General features: G+C 27.3%; 1 pseudogene; it reads left to right on the top strand.

Moving 5' to 3' along the window:
- Window positions 1-1,438: 1,438 nt before the first annotated feature.
- On the top strand, window positions 1,439-4,276 carry LOC122721698 (annotated as a pseudogene).
- The last annotated feature ends 3,039 nt before the right edge of the window (window positions 4,277-7,315 follow it).

Raw genomic sequence — 7,315 nt, 5'->3', positions numbered from 1 at the left:
ATAGGATAAGATATTAGAGGTTTAAATCCTGGCACCCATCCCATTCCAGTGAAAGTTGAACTAATTAATGCTTTAATTGGAATTTTTGTACCAAAAGCATGAATTTCTAAGTCTGATGAAAATTATATATTTGATATTATAAAAAATGATAATTACCCTTATAAAAATATGATTTTATGAAAAAATTGAAAAAATTATTTTTTAATCCTTGAGATATAGAGTAATTAATAGATTCGTCCATCTATTTTAAGAAACCAATACTTTCGTCTCTGAGGTTTAACTCCGTCAAAATTAGAGGTCCCTCTGTCAAAAATACCGTTAGTGATAGGAAAAATGACCGAACTATCCTTTATAGGACCCAACACTTTAGTTCCTGAAATTTAATTTTTATAAATTTATAGGTCACTCTCTCAAGGAATTGAAGAAAAAGATGCGTTTTTATCCCTAAAATATTACATAATTAATATATTTGTTCTTCTATTTTTTGAATTCAACACTTTAGTTCTTGAAGTTTAATTTCGTTAAAATTTAAGAAAGAAAATCTCAAACTCAATCTCTATAAACAAATAAAAATTTCAAAAAATTTAAGATTCAAATTCAGTAAAGGTAATAAAAACTAAAATATATAAAATTTAAATTATTAAAAATAAAAAGTTAAAATTCAATAAAAATTGCTTTTGTGATGTCGCTCGCTGTCATTATTGCTTGCGATTTGAAAAATTCATTAAAATATCTCTGACATTTTAAAAAGTCTACTAATTAGTCTTTCTATTAATTTTAGTTATTAAGTATTATAAAAAAAATCTAAAATACCCCTGATATGGAGAAACTAATTAGTAAACTTTTTAATAATTTGAAGAACCAATTAATAATTTTTTCTAAACTATAGGGACTAAATAATAAAATATTTAGCGATAAAATTAATAGAGCCTTTTTAAAATGTCAGAAATATTTTAATATATTTTTCAAATTGAGAAATTAAATAACGAGTTTTCCATATTATAGAGATTAAATAGTAATTTTTTTATTTTATTATTGATAAGAATATTTTTAAAATTGTATTTATTCTCTTTCTTTTAATCAAATGAAAATCATACTTAAAAGAAATTTTTGAAGGATATACATTGGATTTTGACGGAATTAAACTTTAAAAACGGAAGTGTTTGATTCTAAAAATAGAAAGATAAATTCATTAATTATGATATATGTCAGATACTAAAAAATAATTTTAAAAAAAATTAATATTAAATTAATGAAAACTAATTTCTAAAATATATGAATATATTTTTTATAAATTGATATAATAGAAACTATATTGAACATTAATTAATAATATCATTATTGATTAATTATTTTATTATTTATAAAAATATGCTAATATGTTTAAATATATTAAAATTTGTAAATTAGTTACAAAATAAGCATATAAATATTATAGATTTAATTTCTAAAATCTGCTAGAGTGTTTGTTTTTGAATTGAGAAGTTATGGGAACATCAACTGCCAATGTTGTTGAGATTCTTGCCTTGCTCATTCTACTTCAAAGCGTTTCCTCCTTCTGCAATGGAGATAATTTCAATGGAAGCTGTATCAAGACTGAAAGAGAAGCTCTTGTGAAGTTCAAGTCAAGCCTCCTCAACAATTCAAACTCGTTGCCTTCATGGGCGGGAGATGATTGCTGCAGATGGCACGGAGTCACTTGCGATGACATAACCGGTCATGTAGTCAAGCTCGTTCTTTCTTGGGCGTCCATCATGGGAAACATTTCCCTTCATCTTGGAAATCTTTCAAACTTGCAGTGTCTTGATCTCAGTTTGAATCCTTCATTGGCAATCCACAGTCTCCATTTTCCATCTTCTTTGAAATACTTATACTTGCCGTACGTGGTCCTGGACAAGTGTGACAATTGGTTTCAGTCAATAAACATGCTTCCTTCTTTACTAGAATTAGAATTGTGGAATTGTGAGCTTTCCATCATTGGTGATGTTTCACATGTCAATTTTACATCTCTTGAGGTTCTCGACCTTGAATCGAACAACTTCCATTCCACAATCCCTAGCTGGTTATATAATATTACCAAACTTCAAAATCTTGTTCTACAAGATAATGCTTTCCGAGGGTCTCTTTCCACTGATATCAGTAATCTTAATTCTCTTGCTTCCCTTGATGCGGATTTTAATTCTTTAGAAGGCAACATACCCAACACGTTGAACAGGCTTTGCAATTTGATTGAGCTACACTTGGGTTACAACAAGTTCAGCGGGGAGATTTCTGGAACTTTTGGCAACTCATCCGGTTGCATCAAGAACAGTTTAGAGACTCTGATTCTTTTAAACAATTCCTATTCTGGTAGTATTCCAGATAATTTGGGACAATTTAAACGCCTGAAAGAGCTTTCTTTTTCTGAAAACTCTTTCTGGGGTTCAATTCCTGTATCCATTGGACAGCTTTACAACCTTGAAATACTAGATTTCAGTAAGAATTCATTGCATGGGAAAGTTTCTGAACTTCACTTGTTAAACCTGAGAAGCTTGTTTGAGTTGAGTATGGATGGGAATTCTTTAGTTTTTGATATAGATCCCGAATGGATACCTCCTTTTCAACTTTCCTGGATTCATTTATCATCTTGTGAAGTAGGGCCTTTTCCACAGTGGCTCAGAACACAAAAGAGCATTAGATTTTTAGACATGTCTAATGCAAGCATCTCAGATAACATCCCTGACTGGTTTGAAAATATTTCTTCCAATATTGTATCATTGGATTTATCTTATAATCAGTTGTTTGGGACCTTGCCAACTTTCAGAAAACTGAACACAACTTATGCTAACGAATATAGGATCATATTGTTGAAATCTAACCAGTTTGATGGTTTTTTAACCTGTTCTCAGTTTGATGCAACCATATTGGATATCTCCAACAACTTGCTCCACGGCCAGATTCCCCAGAATATCAGTGATATGATGCCAAGTCTGCGACACTTATCCCTCTCCAGCAACTACTTGAATGGTACCGTTCCAGCTACTTTATGCAGGATTGAATCTTTACAAATTCTTGATCTTTCGAATAATCAGCTATCAGGAAGAATACCTTCATGTTGGGGAAATTTGACAAGTTTAACTGTGATTGATTTTTCAAGTAATATGCTGAGTGGTGATGTTCCAATGTCCTTGGGTTCTCAAGAGTCGCTTGTTTCCCTGCATCTGCAAACAATACTCTGCAAGGAAAGATCCCAATGTCATTAAGGAATCTAGAATCCTTGGAGACTCTTGATCTTAGCATGAATTCTTTTGATGGTTTTATTCCTTCATGGATAGGTGAGAGCCTATCTTCTCTGAAAGTACTGAGTGTTCACTCCAATAAATTTGAAGGTGAGATTCCTCTGCAGCTTTGCTACCTTGCTTCTCTTCGCATATTGAACTTGGCAAATAACGTGATGACTGGAACCATACCTAATTGTTTTGGCAATTTTACTGCAATTGCTATGCATGAGCAGAAAGGGCAGTGGGACTATTACGCTAATGCTGATCCCATTTTTGGATTTGCAAGAGCTAGCTATGGTGAGAATGTGCAGGTTTATGTCAAAGGAATGGAGCTTGACTATAGTATAACACTTCGATTTCTGTATTCCATTGACCTTTCAGGAAATAACTTTGTTGGAGAAATTCCCCAGGAGTTGATGAATCTTTCAGGTCTACAGAACCTGAATCTATCTACAAACAAATTGGATGGACATATCCCTTGGAACATTGGCAAGTTAAGCTCACTAGAATCACTTGACTTGTCTGAAAATGAACTTTCTGGCTCTATTCCATTCAGCATTTCTGATTTGAACTTTTTAAGTCACTTGAATTTGTCATTCAATCACTTATCTGGACGAATTCCAACGGGAAATCAACTTCAGACTTTGGATGACAAATCCATCTACATCGGCAACGATGGACTTTGTGGACCTCCATTGAATAACTGTTCAAATGATGCAGATGAATTGCCTAAAGGTCATGAAAAAGGTAGCACTACGAGGAAAGATGACTCTGAAATGGTTTGGTTCTACAGTGGTATGGGAATGGGATTTGCGGCTGGATTTGTTGGAGTTTGTAGCATCTTGTACTTCAACGACTCATGGAGGTGTGCTTGGTTTGGGTTAGTTGACAGAGTCTACAACAAGCTTTGGGTAACAATTGCAATCAAGGCAAATCAAGTGAAGAGAAAGTTTCTCAGAAACAAATTAGAAGGAAATGCATGAGAAGGTTAGTTCTTTCCATTTAATCACTCATAATTCATGGATGCTTTATTAATGTTGTTAGAGATGCAAATTGACAGAAATTTCAATTAATGTTATTAATGTTAATTGTTGATGATAGTGTTCAATGTAGGATTCAAGATTGTTTGAGATTGCAGCAGATGTTAAGCTAAATTTAAATAAAGACCCTCTTCCATTCGAGATTTGAAGTTTGGAAGGCTGGAAGATTTTCTTTAAAGGGGATGTGTTTTTGTGTGATATTCTTGAGCTTTTTCTAAGATAATTCCTATATTAATAACTTTAAATTTTCTGTACAATAACTTTAAATTGCTATAAAATAATAGAAAAATTGCCAACTAAAAAAAAAATCATACGAATTTTAATATAAAAATCGACAATTTTTATATATCTAATAATTTCTAACAACCAAACCCAGTTTTAGCATTTTTTGCAATTTCTTTTTTCCTCTCTGAATTTTCCAACCTTGTGCCACGCACGTGATCCAGCATGAAAATAATCAATTGGCTGGAAATTAAATCCCTCTGTCAACCAACGTCATCTTATATTATTTCACATGTTTGGTCTTTGCTGCTCCTTCTCCTCCGACGCTGTTTGCTTACAAGGAATTACAGGCGCCGGAAGTGCGTCTTCTCCCGCAGCCAAAGAATCGACGATGGGTATAATTACCAAAATCGACCTCACGGCTGCAATTACTAATGTGGTTCCAAACACAAGAAAAGCAATGGAAGCATACAGAAATTCCTCCGGCCCCCACAAGACTCGCTCTTGTTTTTGAATTGCACAGAATATTTCAAATTGAGTTAGTTGTTTATCTAATTTTTTTTATTTAAAAAAAAAATCACACAATATAAAATATATAAATAATTTTTAATTATTTATATAAAAATAAAATTATATAAATAAGAATAAAAAATAATAAAATTATATCGATATATATAAAATTATACCAAGTTTTTTTTATATTTATTTTATTTATAAAAATAATTTCAATTTGCTGCTTTAAATCCATTTTTATAAAAGCGGTATACCAGTAAATTTTAATATAATGATTATTTAAATAATAAAGTAAAATCTCATGAATTAACTAAATTAATGTTTAAATTTTATTATATCTTAAATACTATATTATAAATACCTTTAAAATAAAAACTTATGACTTAATTGGAACTTCCATTCCAAAGGGATTACATAAATATTTCAAAGTCAATAATCTGTGGTGGGCAAGAAAGTAATTTAACCCATGCTATTGCTACACTCCCAAGTCTTGTGATGGAGGAGGAGACTTTCATATTTGAATGCAATAATAAAACATTTTAAATTTCTTCAATAAATTATATATTTTTATTAATTTTAAAAATAATTAAAAAATATAACAAATTCATAATTCATAATCAATAATCTTTCTTATTAATCAGTAATTTTTTTTTAACAAAAGTACTTATTTCCTTTTTATTTTCTTTTACAGGTTAGAACTTAAAAGAGTATTTGGTTTATTTTTTACTTTTTTTCATTCGTACAGATAATTAGAAGCGAATATTCAGTCGATTCAGTTAACCGAATAAATCAAAAATTGAAATTTTATTATTTATAAAATTTAAACTAAATCAATTTTAATAAAAAATTGAATCAAATTAAATCGGTCTGATTCAATTCGATTTAATTCAGTTTGATCGATTTAAATTTTTAATAAATTTTTTATTTTTTACTGTATTTTAAAATTTAATTAGAATATTTTAATTTTAATATATTTTAATTTCTGTATATTATTAAAAATAATATATTATTATTACTAATTAGTTCAATTTAAATTTTTTTATTTTTTTAATTAAAATTGAACTAAATTAAAATAATTACAATTTTTTAAATTAAAAATTAAATTGAAATAAAAAAAATTAAATTAAAATTTTAAATTAATTCAATTCAATCAATTTTTTTTATTTGAATCGAATCCTACTCACTCTATAGATAACTTTCTACTGATAATTCATCAGTTTCCAAACAGTTTATTTTTTCGTTTAATAACTTAAAAAAAAGACTATTAATAATGGATAAGTAGTTTATCAACAGCCTTTTTAATTAATTTTAAATTTATAATTTTTTCTCATTAGCCGTTAATACGTGATGAGACTTTATATTTTATTTTGATTATATTATTTTTTTAAATATTTATTAATTATCAAATATTTATATTAAAATAAATTTTAATTTATATTATTAAAATATTTATAATTATAAAATAAATATAAATATTATAAAAATAACTTATATATGCATAAAAATAAAATATATTTTATTGATAATCATATTTTAAAATTATATATATATTATATAATAAATTGTTAATTTTTCTATACATTTTAATTATAAATAAATTATATAATATATATCCTTATTCATCAATTTACATTTAAATAATAAAAATTAAAATTTTTTTATTAAATATTTTAGATATTTTAACCGTAAGTAATAATTAGCTATTAATCATTCGCTATCAACATCGGCTACTAATTATCAATGATCAACTATATCAAACGATTTATCTTAAACTAAGATAAAATGTCAAAAAATACAACGTAAAATCTTATTAATCTAATTTATTAAATTAATAATACTCTGAAAGAAAAATTAAATTTATGAATTTAAAAAAAAATATATATATAATAAATAAAAGTTCTGATTTCGGAAAGGATTCAGAAACCGGAGCTTTTTTTTTCTTCTTTTCAAAAAAACAGAATTTTGCTATATTTATAAAAAGAAAAAAAAAATTTCAATCTAAATCTTATTATTGTCAATCCAATCAATCTATAAACTTTCAAAATAAATTTTATTTTCATTTATTCAGATTATTATGATTTAATTTATTTTCTCATGATTTTATAATTTAATAATGAAAAAAAAAGTAAATTTTAGTCATATCAATTAATAAAATTCTATTTTTAGAATTAATAATTTTTATAAATTGATCTAAATAATATTCATAATATTTTAGTCTGTGTAATTTTAAAAATTCTAGTTATGCCGAAATATTAATAAATTTTTTTAAATATATATATA

The sequence above is a fragment of the Manihot esculenta genome, chromosome 1 (assembly GCF_001659605.2).
Source record: "Manihot esculenta cultivar AM560-2 chromosome 1, M.esculenta_v8, whole genome shotgun sequence".
NCBI classification, from domain to species: Eukaryota; Viridiplantae; Streptophyta; class Magnoliopsida; order Malpighiales; family Euphorbiaceae; genus Manihot; species Manihot esculenta.
This window is presented reverse-complemented; position numbering and strand designations above follow the sequence as displayed.